We start from the raw sequence: 18,404 nt of genomic DNA, 5'->3' as shown, positions 1-18,404 counted from the left end.
CATGGTTGTTGGTGCCAGAAGGGCTGGTCTGAGTATTTCAGAAACTGCTGATCTACTGGGATTTTCACGCACAACCATCTCTAGGGTTTACAGAGAATGGTCCGAAAAAGAAAAAAAATCCAGTGAGCGGCAGTTCTGTGGGCGGAAATGCCTTGTTGATGCCAGAGGTCAGAGGAGAATGGGCAGACTGGTTCGAGCTGATAGAAAGGCAACAGTGACTCAAATCGCCACCCGTTACAACCAAGGTAGGCCTAAGAGCATCTCTGAACGCACAGTGCGTCGAACTTTGAGGCAGATGGGCTACAGCAGCAGAAAACCACACCGGGTACCACTCCTTTCAGCTAAGAACAGGAAACTGAGGCTACAATTTGTACAAGCTCATCGAAATTGGACAGTAGAAGATTGGAAAAACGTTGCTTGGTCTGATGAGTCTCGATTTCTGCTGCGACATTCGGATGGTAGGGTCAGAATTTGGCGTAAACAACATGAAAGCATGGATCCATCCTGCCTTGTATGGAGCATCTTTGGGATGTGCAGCCGACAAATCTGCGGCAACTGTGTGATGCCATCATGTCAATATGGACCAAAATCTCTGAGGAATGCTTCCAGCACCTTGTTGAATCTATGCCACGAAGAATTGAGGCAGTTCTGAAGGCAAAAGGGGGTCCAACCCGTTACTAGCATGGTGTACCTAATAAAGTGGCCGGTGAGTGTATATATATATAAAAAATTGTACAGTTATGCAAACTGAAGTCAGAAGGCCATGCGTATATACATATATATATATATATATATATATATATATATATATATTTACATGATGAAATATTCAAAAGGAGTTCTTTGAGGGATATATAATGGAGTAAATGCAACTCTTATAGTTGATCAGATGTAAATTCATTCATGGAAGGATATGTATGTCAGGCACTTTAGAGTCCAGACGTGCATTATGATGGAATTGATGGCCAAATCATAAGGACAATATTGGAGATTAGAGGCTGTAACAATTAATGTTAGTCGCCAATGATCACTAGAAGAATAAGGAGAAAAAATGTACAGTGGTTAAAATGATATAATAATAAAAAAAGCCATAAAATATCAGAACAACAGGGGGCGGCAGAGACATAGGAACAATGATCAGGGTGGGATCAGAGGAAAGAGGCAAATCCCTGACACTCATTCAAGCCAGAAGGACATAGTGCCCAACACCGCTATCCATCTACATTCTTTTGGGGCCAGGAGGCATTTAATGTCTACTCCTCTGATCCCGCTTTGGATGTGCTGGATTCCTCTCACCATAAAGGATCTAGCGTTATTGTCATGGAAAAGTTTGTAGTGCCGTCGAATAGTTTTTAACAGGGATAGGTCAATGACTGATTTTGCGGCTAAGATGTCACGCACAAGTTCTCTGGTACGTATCTTTAGCTGATGTGAACTCACCCCCAATATAGATCTTGGGACTAGCACAGGTTGCATAATATATCACTATGAGGTAGTACAGGTGATGTTTTGTTTGATGGAAAAGTTTATTGTGCCGTCTGCTGAGGCGAAGGAGGAAGTCCTTAGTATATTCTTGCAAGCAACGCAATCTCCACAGGGAAAACATCCCTGTGCTGGACCTCAAGAGTTGAAGAAATTTCTGATTGTAGGGACATAGTGGCTCTGGACCAATATGTCACCCAAGTTTCGACTACTTCTGGAGGCCATGATGGGATGTTCTGGTAGAATCTTAGACAGAGTAGGTTCATTTTTTTAAAACACTCCAATGTCTTTGCAGACATTCTTTCATAACTGACCATTCCCCATTGTATGTGGAAATTAATCAGCTGTGAAGCACCGGCATGGTAGTACGCATGCGCCGCCCAAATCACCGTGAATGGCCCTCGGCGCTAGACATATATGGAGGGACACATGACCCGTCAAGCCTCGCCTCCTGAGGAAGCGATGCAACAGCGAAACATGCATTGGGGACCACAGACACAGCGTGCACTGTTACTAGCCATTGGTAATTATTACCACACTTTACTGCCTATATGCCCGACGATTGGTCCATTTAACCTTAGTGGATAAACAAATGTATGTGTGTCTCCACTATTACACACATAGTCTCTTATATGCCATTGTGCAATGTACCTTTTGTGTGTGAGCTCTATTACTGTGGCCACAGTTTACAGTTCATTCTAGAGACTCATAGTGGACTTAGACACGGAGTATATAAACACCAGAAATACAATCCACTACTGGATATATACATCAAGGATGGACATTTATAAACGTCACAAAAATACAATAAGCATTTTCTAACACCCCTTGTGCTACCCTATCAGTGCCACTGACCTCTTCATCTCTGGGTTTATTGTCACTACCTCTTTTTGCCCTTACTCCCACTCTTTTGACCAAAAACTTTTTCCATGTACAGTACAGACCAAAAGTTTGGACACACCGTCTCAGTTAAAGATTTTTCTGTATTTTCATGACTATGAAAATTGTACATTCACACTGAAGGCATCAAAACTATGAATTATCACATGTGGAATTATATACTTAACAAAAAAGTGTGAAACAACTGAAAATATGTCTTATATTCTAGGTTCTTCAAAGTAGCCACCTTTAGTCATGAAAATACAGAAAAATCTTTAAATGAGAAGGTGTGTCCAAACTTTTGGTCTGTACTGTATGTATTTTATTGTGTGTATAGATTTTTTCAAATAAAATGTATTACATTTTTTTTATTAACTCTTGTGGTGTCAACTCTCAGTGTTCTCTCTTTTTTTGTGTCCATTTATAAAGATGTCTGAATGGATTTGTTGAATCCAATCCCAAATCCAATTTGCAACATAAATTTTACTATTTCGGATAATCCCAAATCCAATCTATAATGATGACATTATCTTCTAGTTCATGATAGTGCTGATGTCTGATCTTTTTCTTATGGGACAACATCACTACTGACTTCTTCTGGATGTTTCACAGTCATTTATAATAAATTATGTGGATATATATTAGTATTATTTTTGTATTGCAATGTATCTAGCTTCATATTGGCATAAATAAACATTTCTCTTTAAAAGGGTTCATCGATTTATATATACAGTGGGGAAAATAAATTAATACTAAATGTCCATAGGGGAATGGATTGTCCAATAAACACTCTAATCGAACTAATCAACAATATCCATCCAGGTACAATTGCCCATGGATAATAAGTGGTGTACGCAGGAAAGTTTTTAAAAAGTATATATTTTATTACAAAAAATGTTTAAAAAAAAAAACCCTAATCAATAAACAGGGCTAAAAAAACCTCCATAGGGAGGGACAATTGATTCAGACACAATGAAAATGTATATATATATATACAGTGGGGCAAAAAAGTATTTAGTCAGTCAGCAATAGTGCAAGTTCCACCACTTTAAAAGATGAGAGGCGTCTGTAATTTACATCATAGGTAGACCTCAACTATGGGAGACAAACTGAGAAACAAAAATCCAGAAAATCACATTGTCTGTTTTTTTAACATTTTATTTGCAAATTATGGTGGAAAATAAGTATTTGGTCAGAAACAAAATTTCATCTCAATACTTTGTAATATATCCTTTGTTGGCAATGACAGAGGTCAAACGTTTTCTGTAAGTTTTCACAAGGTTGCCACACACTGTTGTTGGTATGTTGGCCCATTCCTCCATGCAGATCTCCTCTAGAGCAGTGATGTTTTTGGCTTTTCGCTTGGCAACCCGGACTTTCAACTCCCTCCAAAGGTTTTCTATAGGGTTGAGATCTGGAGACTGGCTAGGCCACTCCAGGACCTTGAAATGCTTCTTACGAAGCCACTCCTTCGTTGCCCTGGCGGTGTGCTTTGGATCATTGTCATGTTGAAAGACCCAGCCACGTTTCATCTTCAATGCCCTTGCTGATGGAAGGAGGTTTGCACTCAAAATCTCACGATACATGGCCCCATTCATTCTTTCATGTACCCGGATCAGTCGTCCTGGCCCCTTTGAAGAGAAACAGCCCCAAAGCATGATGTTTCCACCACCATGCTTTACAGTAGGTATGGTGTTTGATGGATGCAACTCAGTATTCTTTTTCCTCCAAACACGACAAGTTGTGTTTCTACCAAACAGTTCCAGTTTGGTTTCATCAGACCATAGGACATTCTCCCAAAACTCCTCTGGATCATCCAAATGCTCTCTAGCAAACTTCAGACGGGCCCGGACATGTACTGGCTTAAGCAGTGGGACACGTCTGGCACTGCAGGATCTGAGTCCATGGTGGCGTAGTGTGTTACTTATGGTAGGCCTTGTTACATTGGTCCCAGCTCTCTGCAGTTCATTCACTAGGTCCCCCCGCGTGGTTCTGGGATTTTTGCTCACCGTTCTTGTGATCATTCTGACCCCACGGGGTGGGATTTTGCGTGGAGCCCCAGATTGAGGGAGATTATCAGTGGTCTTGTATGTCTTCCATTTTCTAATTATTGCTCCCACTGTTGATTTCTTCACTCCAAGCTGGTTGGCTATTGCAGATTCAGTCTTCCAAGCCTGGTGCTGGGCTACAATTTTGTTTCTGGTGTCCTTTGACAGCTCTTTGGTCTTCACCATAGTGGAGTTTGGAGTCAGACTGTTTGAGGGTGTGCACAGGTGTCTTTTTATACTGATAACAAGTTTAAACAGGTGCCATTACTACAGGTAATGAGTGGAGGAAAGAGGAGACTCTTAAAGAAGGTTACAGGTCTGTGAGAGCCAGAAATCTTGATTGTTTGTTTCTGACCAAATACTTATTTTCCACCATAATATGCAAATAAAATGTTAAAAAAACAGACAATGTGATTTTCTGGATTTTTGTTTCTCAGTTTGTCTCCCATAGTTGAGGTCTACCTATGATGTAAATTACAGACGCCTCTCATCTTTTTAAGTGGTGGAACTTGCACTATTGCTGACTGACTAAATACTTTTTTGCCCCACTGTATATGATTAGCAACCAATAATTACTCCTGCTATATATACCAGAAAATGGAATGTAGCAATTAATTATAAGGAGAACAAGCAGATATATTTATCAATATATATATATATATTAGTATATTGCAGCTCTGTCTACCAAATCACCACTATATTAGGGGTCAATATCTTATCCCCATATATAAAGATACAGATGTGCGTTTTAACAATGAAAGACCATCATTATCCAATATAAAAATCAATGTGCAAATACCACAATATAAACTGGTACCGACAACGACAGTCTCCTATGATCAAAGTGCTTGCCGCAAGATAGTATAAATAACAAGTGCTAGTGCTGATAGCGCCGGCGCCCGTTGGGCGGGAGGGAAGGACACCAGACACAGGACACCATCTGTTGGTAAGCTCTTATGCTACATTAAGCCTACCTATCGGCACTAGCACTTGTTATTTATACTATCTTGCGGCAAGCACTTTGATCATAGGAGACTGTCGTTGTCGGTACCAGTTTATATTGTGGTATTTGCACATTGATTTTTATATTGGATAATGATGGTCTTTCATTGTTAAAACGCACATCTGTATCTTTATATATGGGGATAAGATATTGACCCCTAATATAGTGGTGATTTGGTAGACAGAGCTGCAATAGACTAATATATATATATATTGATAAATATATCTGCTTGTTCTCCTTATAATTAATTGCTACATTCCATTTTCTGGTATATATAGCAGGAGTAATTATTGGTTGCTAATCATATATATATACATTTTCATTGTGTCTGAATCAATTGTCCCTCCCTATGGAGGTTTTTTTAGCCCTGTTTATTGATTAGGTTTTTTGTTTTTTTAAAGATTTTTTGTAATAAAATATATACTTTTTAAAAAACTTTCCTGCCTACACCACTTATTATCCATGGGTAATTGTACCTGGATGGATATTGTTGATTAGTGGGGAAAATAAGTATAGAGAGGTCTATAAATTTTATTGTAAGTACACTTCAACTGTGAGAGGCAGAATCTTAAAAAAATCCAGAAAATCACATTGTATAATTTTTACATAATTAATTTGCATTTTATTGCATGAAATAAGTATCTGATTACCTGTCAAAAACCAAACATTGGCTCTCACAGACATGTTAGTTTTTCTTTAAGAAGTCCTCCTATTCTGCACTCATTACTGGTATTAATTTCATCTGTTTGAACTCCTTACCTGTATGAAAGACACCTGTCCACACACTCAATCACACTCCAACCTCTCCACCATGGCCAAGACCAAAGATCTGTCTAAGGACAACACCAGGGACAAAATTGTAGACCTGCACAGGACTGGGATGGGCTTCTGGACAATAGACAAGCAGCTTGGTGAGAAGGCAACAACTTTCGGAGCAATTATTAGAAAATGGAAGAAACACAAGATAATTCTTTTTGGTCTGGGGCTCCATGCAAGATCTATCCTTGTGGGGTAAGGATGATTCTGTGAAAATTACTACTGATAACGTCAGCAGGGTTTCGTTGGTGATGGGTATGTAAGTTGCCGTCAGGTGGTGTTTGAAGTAGGTTGCTTTAAATAGAGACAGTTACCTGTGCATAGATGCGCATCTATCGTTCTAACCCACCGTCCTGCTACGGCGGTGGTACAGCGGCAATACAGATTCCTCGGAACCGCTCCTTTCTACACTAGCAAGATAGTGAGTACAGCCCAATTACATATGCATAAGCCGCGATATATCAGCACTATTAACTGTCTCACTGGAGGAAGATTGACGCTCATTTTTTATGCACTGGTAACTGTCTCTATTTAAAGCAACCTATGTCAAACACCACCTGACGGCAACTTACATACCCATCACCAACGAAACCCTGCTGACGTTATCAGTAGTAAGTATACTCAATATTGTGAGAACTGGATCACACACATTTAGAATCACACTTATAAAAAGGTGCATATCCTTCCAAGCAGGAGGAACCATTCAACCTTGGAAAAAGCATCTTTAGTCATCATGACACCAGTAATAATTGTGGACACAAAAGCATCACGGTCCCCAACCGCATATTGCCATTCAGTACCTAAGTGAGTAGAAATTCTATATCCCACTATTCTACTATTTTTATGTATTTGATTGATATCTCTCATCCTCTAAAAGATTCTATCGGCACCTATAAGGGTTTATCATAAAATCTACCTCATCATCAATGATGATCTATTGAGTAAGTGCTTTTTGAACTTATATCCACTTTACCATACACATTTATTTTTATTTGCATATATACTGTAGACAGCGCAGGTGAACGCTAAGTATCTATACTACTTATCTAACAGGTCCGCACAGAACCTGTTGTATTCATCAGCAGCATTCTACAGTAAGCAATTGTCTCTTCACTAGCAACTGCCTGCAGCGCCAGGGTTTTCCCTCTTTATCTTTATTTATATTTAGTGTGATCCGCCAACCCTAACAGTATGAATGCTTTCCATACCCACTGCACAATGTGAATAGTGTATAGTGCAGAGTGTTGTGATTTTGCTTTTTGCTCCCTCTAGTGGTCATTAGTGATTTGACTCTGGAGCGTCTGTCTTTTCCTATATCCTCACCTGGGCCGTTAGTTCAGGGGCGTTGCTATATAAGCTCCCTGGACCTTCAGTTCTATGCCTGGCATCGTTGAAATCAGAGCTAATCTGTTGTGCTCTTGTCCTCTGATCCTGGTTCCTGTTTTTCAAGCTAAGTCTGCTTCTTTGCTTTTTGCTTTTGTTTCGTTTGGTATTTTTGTCCAGCTTGTTCCTATCTGTATCCTGACCTTTGCTGGAAGCTCTAGGGGGCTGGTGTTCTCCCCCCGGACCGTTAGACGGTTCGGGGGTTCTTGAATCTCCAGCGTGGATTTTTATAGGGTTTTTGTTGACCAGATAAGTTATCTTGCTATATTCTGCTATTAGTAAGCTGGCCTCTCTTTGCTGAACCTGGTTCATTTCTGTGTTTGTCATTTCCTCTTACCTCACCGTTATTATTTGTGGGGGGCTTGTATCTTGCTTTGGGGTCCCTTTCTCTGGAGGCAAGAGAGGTCTTTGTTTTCTTCTCCTAGGGGTAGTTAGATTCTCCGGCTGGCGCGAGTCATCTAGCGATCACCGTAGGCATGATCCCCGGCTACTTCTAGTGTTGGCGTTAGGAGTAGCTATTTGGTCAACCCAGTTACCACAGCCCTATGAGCTGGATTTTTGTATCTTGCAGACTTACACGTTCCTCTGAGACCCTGTCCACTGGGGTCATAACAGTATGCCAGGCCAGTATTAAATGTTTAATGCATTGCAGAAGTGGGATTATAAGAAAGAAAATTTTGAGTTTTTTTTTTCCCTCTCTCATTTTTTTTTTCTTTTCCCCTTTACCTCAGAGTGGCTTGTGATTGCTGCAGACATGAATGTCCAGACCTTGATTACAAGTGTGGACCAGCTTGCCGCTCGTGTGCAGGGTATACAAGATTATGTTACCAGAAATCCTAGGTCTGAACCCAAGATTCTGATTCCTGAACTGTTTTCAGGAGACCGATTTAAGTTTAGGAATTTCAGGAATAATTGTAAATTATTTTTGTCCCTGAAACCTTGTTCGTCTGGAGACTCTGCTCAACAAGTAAAAATTGTTATTTCATTCTTACGGGGTGACCCTCAGGATTGGGCTTTTTCGTTGGCGCCAGGAGATCCGGCATTGGCTGATATTGATGCGTTTTTTCTGGCGCTCGGTTTACTTTATGAGGAACCCAATCTTGAGATTCAGGCAGAGAAAGCCTTGCTGGCTATGTCTCAGGGCCAGGACGAGGCTGAGGTGTATTGCCAAAAATTTCGGAAATGGTCCGTGCTGACACATTGGAACGAGTGTGCACTGGCCGCTAATTTTAGAAATGGCCTTTCTGAGGCCATTAAGAATGTTATGGTGGGTTTTCCCATTCCCACAGGTCTGAATGATACCATGTCCCTGGCTATTCAAATTGACCGGCGGTTGCGGGAGCGCAAAACCGCAAATTCCCTCATGTTGTTGTCTGAACAGACACCTGATGTGATGCAATGTGATAGAAAAACCGCAAATTCCCTCATGGTGTTGTCTGAACGGACACCTGATTTGATGCAATGTGATAGAATCCTGACTAGAAATGAGAGGAAAATTCATAGACGCCGGAATGGCTTGTGCTACTACTGTGGTGATTCTACACATGTTATCTCAGCATGCTCTAAACGTATATCTAAGGTTGTTAGTCCTGTCACCGTTGGTAATTTGCATCCTAAGTTTATTCTGTCTGTAACTTTGATTTGCTCACTGTCATCTTATCCTGTCATGGCGTTTGTAGATTCAGGTGCTGCCCTGAGTCTTATGGATCTCTCATTTGCTAAGCGCTGTGGTTTTATTCTTGAACCATTAGAAAATCCTATCCCTCTTAGGGGTATTGATGCTACGCCATTAGCAGAAAATAAACCGCAGTATTGGACACAGGTTACCATGTGCATGACTCCTGAACACCGCGAGGTGATACGTTTTCTCGTTCTACATAAAATGCATGATTTGGTTGTTTTGGGGCTGCCATGGTTACAGACCCATAATCCAGTCCTTGACTGGAAGGCTATGTCAGTGTCTAGTTGGGGCTGTCGTGGTATTCATGAGGATTCCCTGCCTGTGTCTATTGCTTCTTCTACGCCTTCGGAAGTTCCGGAGTACTTGTCTGATTATCAGGATGTCTTTAGCGAGTCCAGGTCCAGTGCATTGCCTCCTCATAGGGAATGTGACTGTGCAATAGATTTGATTCCAGGCAGTAAATTTCCTAAGGGAAGACTGTTTAATCTGTCGATACCTGAACATACCGCTATGCGTTCATATATCAAGGAGTCTCTGGAGAAAGGACACATCCGTCCGTCTTCTTCCCCTCTTGGTGCGGGATTCTTTTTTGTGGCTAAAAAGGACGGATCTTTGAGGCCTTGTATTGACTATCGGCTTTTAAATAAGATCACTGTCAAATTTCAGTATCCTTTGCCGCTGTTGTCTGACTTGTTTGCCCGGATTAAAGGTGCCAAGTGGTTTACCAAGATAGACCTTCGTGGTGCGTACAACCTTGTGCGCATTAAGCAAGGGGATGAATGGAAAACCGCATTCAATACGCCCGAAGGTCATTTTGAGTACTTGGTGATGCCTTTTGGGCTCTCTAATGCCCCTTCAGTTTTTCAGTCCTTTATGCATGACATTTTCCGGAACTATCTGGATAAATTTCTGATCGTTTATCTGGATGATATTCTGGTTTTTTCTGATAATTGGGACTCGCATGTGGAGCAGGTCAGGATGGTCTTTAAAATTTTGCGTGAAAATTCTTTGTTTGTCAAGGGCTCAAAGTGTCTTTTTGGTGTACAGAAGGTTCCCTTTTTGGGGTTCATTTTTTCCCCTTCTGCTGTGGAGATGGACCCAGTCAAGGTCCGAGCTATTCTTGATTGGACTCAGCCCTCGTCAGTTAAGAGTCTTCAGAAGTTCTTGGGTTTCGCTAACTTCTACCGTCGTTTTATCGCTAACTTTTCTAGCATTGTGAAACCTTTGACGGATATGACCAAGAAGGGCTCCGATGTGGTTAATTGGGCTCCTGCTGCCGTGGAGGCTTTCCAGGAGTTGAAACGTCGGTTTACTTCGGCGCCTGTTTTGTGCCAGCCTGATGTCTCGCTTCCCTTTCAAGTTGAGGTGGATGCTTCAGAGATTGGAGCAGGGGCCGTTTTGTCGCAGAGAGGCCCTGGTTGCTCTGTTATGAGACCTTGCGCCTTTTTCTCTAGGAAGTTTTCGCCTGCGGAGCGAAATTATGATGTGGGCAATCGGGAGTTGTTGGCCATGAAATGGGCATTTGAGGAGTGGCGTCATTGGCTCGAGGGTGCTAAGCATCGTGTGGTGGTCTTGACTGATCACAAAAATCTGATGTATCTCGAGTCTGCTAAACGCCTGAATCCTAGACAGGCCCGCTGGTCATTGTTTTTCTCCCGATTTGACTTTGTTGTCTCGTATTTACCAGGTTCAAAGAATGTGAAGGCCGATGCTCTTTCCAGGAGCTTTGTGCCTGATGCTCCTGGAGTCGCTGAACCTGTTGGTATTCTTAAGGATGGTATTATCTTGTCAGCTATTTCTCCTGATCTGCGACGTGTGTTGCAGAGATTTCAGGCTGATAGGCCTGATTCTTGTCCACCTGACAGACTGTTTGTGCCTGATAAGTGGACCAGCAGAGTCATTTCCGAGGTTCATTCCTCGGTGTTGGCAGGTCACCCAGGAATTTTTGGCACCAGAGATCTGGTGGCCAGATCCTTTTGGTGGCCTTCCTTGTCTAGGGATGTGCGGTCATTTGTACAGTCCTGTGGGACTTGTGCTCGAGCTAAGCCTTGCTGTTCTCGTGCCAGCGGGTTGCTCTTGCCCTTGCCTGTCCCTAAGAGACCTTGGACACATATCTCTATGGATTTCATTTCTGATCTTCCGGTGTCTCAGGGCATGTCTGTTATCTGGGTGATATGTGATCGCTTCTCCAAGATGGTCCATTTGGTTCCTTTGTCTAAACTGCCTTCCTCTTCCGATCTGGTTCCTGTGTTTTTCCAGAACGTGGTTCGTTTGCACGGCATCCCTGAGAATATTGTGTCAGACAGAGGATCCCAGTTCGTTTCCAGATTCTGGCGATCCTTTTGTAGTAGGATGGGCATTGACTTGTCGTTTTCGTCTGCTTTCCATCCTCAGACTAATGGACAGACGGAGCGAACTAATCAGACTTTGGAGGCTTATTTGAGGTGTTTTGTCTCTGCTGATCAGGACGATTGGGTGACCTTCTTGCCGTTAGCTGAGTTTGCCCTTAATAATCGGGCTAGTTCCGCCACCTTGGTTTCGCCGTTTTTCTGCAACTCTGGTTTCCACCCTCGTTTTTCTTCGGGTCATGTGGAACCTTCTGACTGCCCTGGGGTGGATTCTGTGGTGGATAGGTTGCAGCGGATCTGGAATCTTGTGGTGGACAACTTGAAGTTGTCACAGGAGAGGGCTCAGCGCTTTGCCAACCGCCGCCGCGGTGTGGGTCCCCGACTACGTGTTGGGGATTTGGTGTGGCTTTCTTCCCGCTTTGTTCCTATGAAGGTTTCCTCTCCCAAATTTAAACCTCGTTTTATTGGTCCTTACAAGATATTGGAAATTCTTAATCCTGTATCCTTTCGCCTGGATCTACCTGTGTCGTTTGCTATCCACAACGTGTTTCATAGGTCCTTGTTGCGGCGGTACGTTGTGCCTGTGGTTCCTTCTGCTGAGCCTCCTGCTCCAGTGTTGGTTGAGGGCGAGTTGGAGTACGTGGTGGAGAAGATCTTGGATTCTCGTCTCTCCAGGCGGAGGCTTCAGTTCTTGGTCAAGTGGAAGGGCTATGGTCAGGAAGATAATTCCTGGGTGGTCGCCTCTGATGTTCATGCGGCCGATTTAGTTCGTGCCTTTCACGCCGCTCATCCTGATCGCCCTGGTGGTCGTGGTGAGGGTTCGGTGACCCCTCACTAAGGGGGGGGTACTGTTGTGATTTTGCTTTTTGCTCCCTCTAGTGGTCATTAGTGATTTGACTCTGGAGCGTCTGTCTTTTCCTATATCCTCACCTGGGCCGTTAGTTCAGGGGCGTTGCTATATAAGCTCCCTGGACCTTCAGTTCTATGCCTGGCATCGTTGAAATCAGAGCTAATCTGTTGTGCTCTTGTCCTCTGATCCTGGTTCCTGTTTTTCAAGCTAAGTCTGCTTCTTTGCTTTTTGCTTTTGTTTCGTTTGGTATTTTTGTCCAGCTTGTTCCTATCTGTATCCTGACCTTTGCTGGAAGCTCTAGGGGGCTGGTGTTCTCCCCCCGGACCGTTAGACGGTAAGGGGGTTCTTGAATCTCCAGCATGGATTTTTATAGGGTTTTTGTTGACCAGATAAGTTATCTTGCTATATTCTGCTATTAGTAAGCTGGCCTCTCTTTGCTGAACCTGGTTCATTTCTGTGTTTGTCATTTCCTCTTACCTCACCGTTATTATTTGTGGGGGGCTTGTATCTTGCTTTGGGGTCCCTTTCTCTGGAGGCAAGAGAGGTCTTTGTTTTCTTCTCCTAGGGGTAGTTAGATTCTCTGGCTGGCGCGAGTCATCTAGCGATCACCGTAGGCATGATCCCCGGCTACTTCTAGTGTTGGCGTTAGGAGTAGCTATTTGGTCAACCCAGTTACCACAGCCCTATGAGCTGGATTTTTGTATCTTGCAAACTTACACGTTCCTCTGAGACCCTGTCCACTGGGGTCATAACAGCAGAGTGTGCATAGGGTGAGCACAAGATAAGACAGAGCATAACATATAGGACATGAGATAGATTGTGATAGGCATTGTGTGTTTAATATGCTTAGTATATACTGTTAGAAGATAGTGACTGTAGTAAAGTGGGTGAAAGGTAAAGTCTGCCCAGCAACAGACTGCTGTGGCAGGCAGAGTAAAGAGACAGTTAATGTTTAGTCTAGATCACAGTGGATGGAGATAGGGTCAATAACAGGGAGACTGCTTCCTGTTTCTAGAGGAGAGTTTATTAGCTAAGTGATAAGGGAAGTTCAAGGTGCAGAAGCTAGTACAAAGTTTTCTGAGCGGTATGAGGCCTTACAAGACTCCCTGCAGTTAATCCTGCAATGTCTGAAATTTATTGCTTGATACAGATGCTATGGAGAGCACCTTATCCCTTTCCGTACAAAGGAAGATGAATGTGACACAGCGTCAGAGAAAGGTAATGGATCTCGGATATACTGCGGGACTGAAAAGGAAATCCCTGGGGCTGAGCGGATCAGTGGGTGTTGGGATAGTTCACAAAGTAAAGAGAGAAATGTGCTGTGTTACGGAAACAAGAAACGTAGGGTGATGTGCCCAATACTGCATGATACTGGGGGACTGGGACATGATTTTCCTTTAGCGTGCCAGGGCGTTATGGAGCAACAGCTCGCGCACAGGTACCGCCCTCTGGCACCTTACATACACGTACTCTTTGATTGGGCTAGACTCTATATAAATTTCATATAAACTGTCAGAACTTTGTTCCTTACATTAAGGTGACACTAATGTAATTTCTTTAAGATTATGGTTCATAAACTAGTAGCGCTTAAACCTACAGCTCCAAGCAACATCTGTCAAGTTGGTTTATTTCTCGCTCATTCTGTTTTGTATCGTTCTTGTAAAGTATTTCAGCTAACGTTGGAAACTATTCAGTTTTCTTAAGACGTTGAGTACAGTAATATTGTCCTGAACAGTGAAGATTTGCAGGAAAGACTAAATGCACTGGCTGGTGTCTGCCTTAAGGATGTCTCTGTGCGCCATAAACCTCCTGCCGAGCAGACCAGTTTTATGGTGTAATAATAGACTGAGTACAGGCGGGTGGTTGATTTTAAAAACAAAACCGCCCCTGCTGACAACAGAGTACCATTATCTGTTGCAGTAAAAGACATCACAAAATATAAAGTACAATTTTACATCTTAGCCAGCTTCATAAATGTGTTCCTTTTCAGTCTGCACCATGGGTTCACTCTGTGCTTTAAAAATATTTACACTATTTTGAAGGATTTCTAGGTTTCAGAGAGTTTATTAACACTTGAAAAACACCATATTACTACAGGATACTACATGATGGCTTGTTTTGAGACTCATTGGATGATAAAAGTGTCTGAATATGAAGAAGCCCCTTCACCGGATTTCACAATATAATCAACAACATGCGGAAATGAGTTTGAAGTATTTAGTTTGAAAATCTATGTCAAAATTGAAAGGGGAGCTACTAGGTATTAACCATGCAGGGTGACCAAACTTTTGCATTGACCCCTTTTTTAGCAATTTTTAAAATGAAAAAAACAAAAAAACAAAGGAAATGTGTCATCTTTAACTTTCGCCCTTTTAGAGCTCATTTCACCTTCAACTTGCTTAACTGTTGACAATAACTTTAATTTTGACCAGAGGTGCCCAAACTTTTACACTCCACTGTAGATTTTCACAATAATTACACCAGTTTCATCAAGTCTAAGATATCTATTTAATGCAGTTTATATTATAAAATCTAGGGATGGATCCACTTTAACCCATTAACGACATAAGACGTGCAGAGTAGGTTATACGCTGGCTCACTGCCTTTGATGCGGGCTGTATTAATCAGCCATCATCTGCCTGTAACAGCAGTGAGTGTAGAGGACTTTGTGCATTTAGCATAGCTCCCAACCATTCTAAATCCAGCGGGACTGTCCCGATTTGACTAAGCAGTCCTGTTCCTTCAGGTCAAGTCACTGGCCCGACTTCTAGTCACTCGGATCTGCACACAGTTATTATTTTTTTCCTGACCTGATCTCCATGGTTTCGAACCCACAACCTGCATCTTTACAGGCAGTAGCAAAAGCTGCAGTGACATTATTGTGGTTACCGCAGGTCACTAGCTGTGGTTCCCTCGGACAGCTCATTGTGAGCGGCCCAATGAACTGCGGTGACCTAATTGAGATCACAGCTAGCACTGTGAGAAATTGAGCTGCCCGTGGGATCCGCAGCTTCAGTGACCTGCGGTAACCTCAATTATGTTACTGCAGGTCACTGAAGCTGCGATTTGATGCAAAGGTCAGTGTCTCCTGGATGCCGGCTGAACGGTCGCATCATGCCACCATTCAGCAAGGTATCCAGATGAAGCAGAGATGGATTACAGTGTGGGGCAAATGGATTATCATCGAACAGGTGAGGAATATGGTGTTTTTTATTTTTAATTTTACACTAATAACTAGAGGAGTGTTTATTTCAAATAAAGGAGTCTGTGTCTTTCTTTTAATTAAAGGACTTTATTCTGGCTGTGTATTTTTTCCAATATGACTATGGGGATAGTATCCCCTAGACTTGATGTCAGCAACCATAAAAAAGCTGACATCAACCCCAACCTTTTTACCCTATTTGCCACCACACCAGGGCAAGTGGGAAGATCGAGGCTAAGCACCAGAAAAATATTAACCCTTCTATATCAATTTCTCCCTTTTGTAAATGGTATAACCTTTGCCACATGGTTAGCTGTTGTCCACAAAGCAGTTACTGTCTCATGGGTCTAGTACCCATCCTATCTGCTTCACTAATCCACCCTTAGTGTGGGCACCCATTTTAACCATCAGCATTGGTTAACTGGGGTCTATAATACACTGTGGGTGGTTCAGCATTAGATTTCTTGACACATACGTTATTCAATAGCTTGGGTAATCAATATATAATCACTTTTTTTATGGATAGGTAGAGCAATGAACAAAATAATAAAATCTGCATGCAAGTCAGTATAATGCCAGAAATCTAACCCATAGGCCACTAAACCAATTCTCTGGGTTTGAAATGGAGAATGTATTTCCCCACCAGGAGTCTCTGTTTGCACTGTGCTGTTTTAACCAGTCATCTCTAAGTTCACTTATTTTATGTATATCTGCTCTGACCTGGAGATTGTCAATTTAATTGCAACAGGTGGGACCGATTGTTTCACACATTCCCCCTTCTTTTGCTGTCAGGTAATCTAGTACTATAGTATGTTGGTTAGTAACTATGATTAATTGTCTCTGTATTGTATTAGTGTCATTAACCCCTTTCTGACATTGGGAGTAATAGAACGCCGATGCCATACTCCCCGCAGCTTTCCGGGCACATGACAGCTGATCTATACAGCTGACATGTGTGTTATGACCCCAATGGCAGAGGATCTCAGAGGTTACAACAAAGTCTGCAAACACAAAATACCAGCTCATAGGGAAGTGGTAACTAGGCTGACCGTATACCTGATCCTAGCACAACAACTAGCAGTAGCCGGGGAACGTACCTACGTTGATTCTAGACGTCTCGCGCCGGCCGGAGAACTAACTAACCCTATAAGGGAAAATAAGACCTTTCTTGCCTCCAGAGAAAAGACCCCAAAGTTAAATACAAGCCCCCAACAAATAATAACGGTGAGGTAACAAGAAAAGACAAACGTAAGAATGAACTAGGTTTTAGTAAAGAGAGGCCCACTGACTAATAGCAGAATATAGGAAGATGACTTATACGGTCAGCAAAAACCCCTATCAAAATATCCACGCTGAATATTCAAGAACCCCCGAACCGACTAACGGTGTGGGGGGAGAATATCAGCCCCCCTAGAGCTTCCAGCAATATCAGGAATCACATTTTGTACAAGCTGGACAAAAATTAGGACAATGCAAATAACCAAAAATAAGGAAGCAGGACTTAGCTTATCTTGCAAAGAACCAGGACCAGCAGACAGGAGCAAACAGAAATGAACTGATTACAACGATGCCAGGCACCAGACTGAGAATCCAGGAAGTTTAAATAGCAACACCCCTGGCCAACGAACCAGGTGGGTACCAAGCTGGGGAAAGACAATCCCAGTGCCATACCACTAGTGACCACAAGAGGGAGCCAAGAAGTATAGTTCACAACACATGTGCCCGCAACAGCCGAGGGTGGAATAGCGATCCACTCACTGCTGTTAACTAGCTAAATGACGCTGTCAATCTCTGACAGCAGCATTTAACTTGCGCTCACCAGAAGCGCATTGCTAATCCGGTCCATCAGTAACTCTGTCACATGATCGTGGGTCACCAATGGGTCAGCATGACAACAAGAGGTTTCCAGCAGACCTCTATGGTTGTCATTGCCAGATTTCTCTGAGCACCACCCTGTGATCGGTGCTCATAGCAAATGAGCATGTTTGCCACACACAGGCGATCTGATCATCGCCTGTGTGTAGCAGAGAAGATCAAAGTACTGCAACTTCTAGTCTCCCATCGAAACTATTGAAGCTTGCAAAAAGTATAAAAAAAGTTTTAAAAACTATTAAAACAATAAAAAATATATAAAATTTCAAATCACCCTCCTTTCGCCCCATTCAAAATAAAACAATAAAAAAAATCAAACATACACATGTTTGGTATCGCTGCTTTCAGAATCGCCCAATCTGTTGTGATTTTGCTTTTTGCTCCGTCTAGTGGTCATTAGTGATTTGACTCTGGAGCGTCTGTCTTTTCCTATATCCTCACCTGGGCCGTTAGTTCAGGGGCGTTGCTATATAAGCTCCCTGGACCTTCAGTTCAATGCCTGGCATCGTTGAAATCAGAGCTAATCTGTTGTGCTCTTGTCCTCTGATCCTGGTTCCTGTTTTTCAAGCTAAGTCTGCTTCTTTGCTTTTTGCTTTTGTTTTGTTTGGTATTTTTGTCCAGCTTGTTCCTATCTGTATCCTGACCTTTGCTGGAAGCTCTAGGGGGCTGGTGTTCTCCCCCCGGACCGTTAGACGGTTCGGGGGTTCTTGAATCTCCAGCGTGGATTTTTATAGGGTTTTTGTTGACCAGATAAGTTATCTTGCTATATTCTGCTATTAGTAAGCTGGCCTCTCTTTGCTGAACCTGGTTCATTTCTGTGTTTGTCATTTCCTCTTACCT

This window comes from Ranitomeya variabilis, chromosome 3 (genome assembly GCF_051348905.1).
Source record: "Ranitomeya variabilis isolate aRanVar5 chromosome 3, aRanVar5.hap1, whole genome shotgun sequence".
Lineage (NCBI taxonomy): Eukaryota > Metazoa > Chordata > Amphibia > Anura > Dendrobatidae > Ranitomeya > Ranitomeya variabilis.
This window is presented reverse-complemented; position numbering follows the sequence as displayed.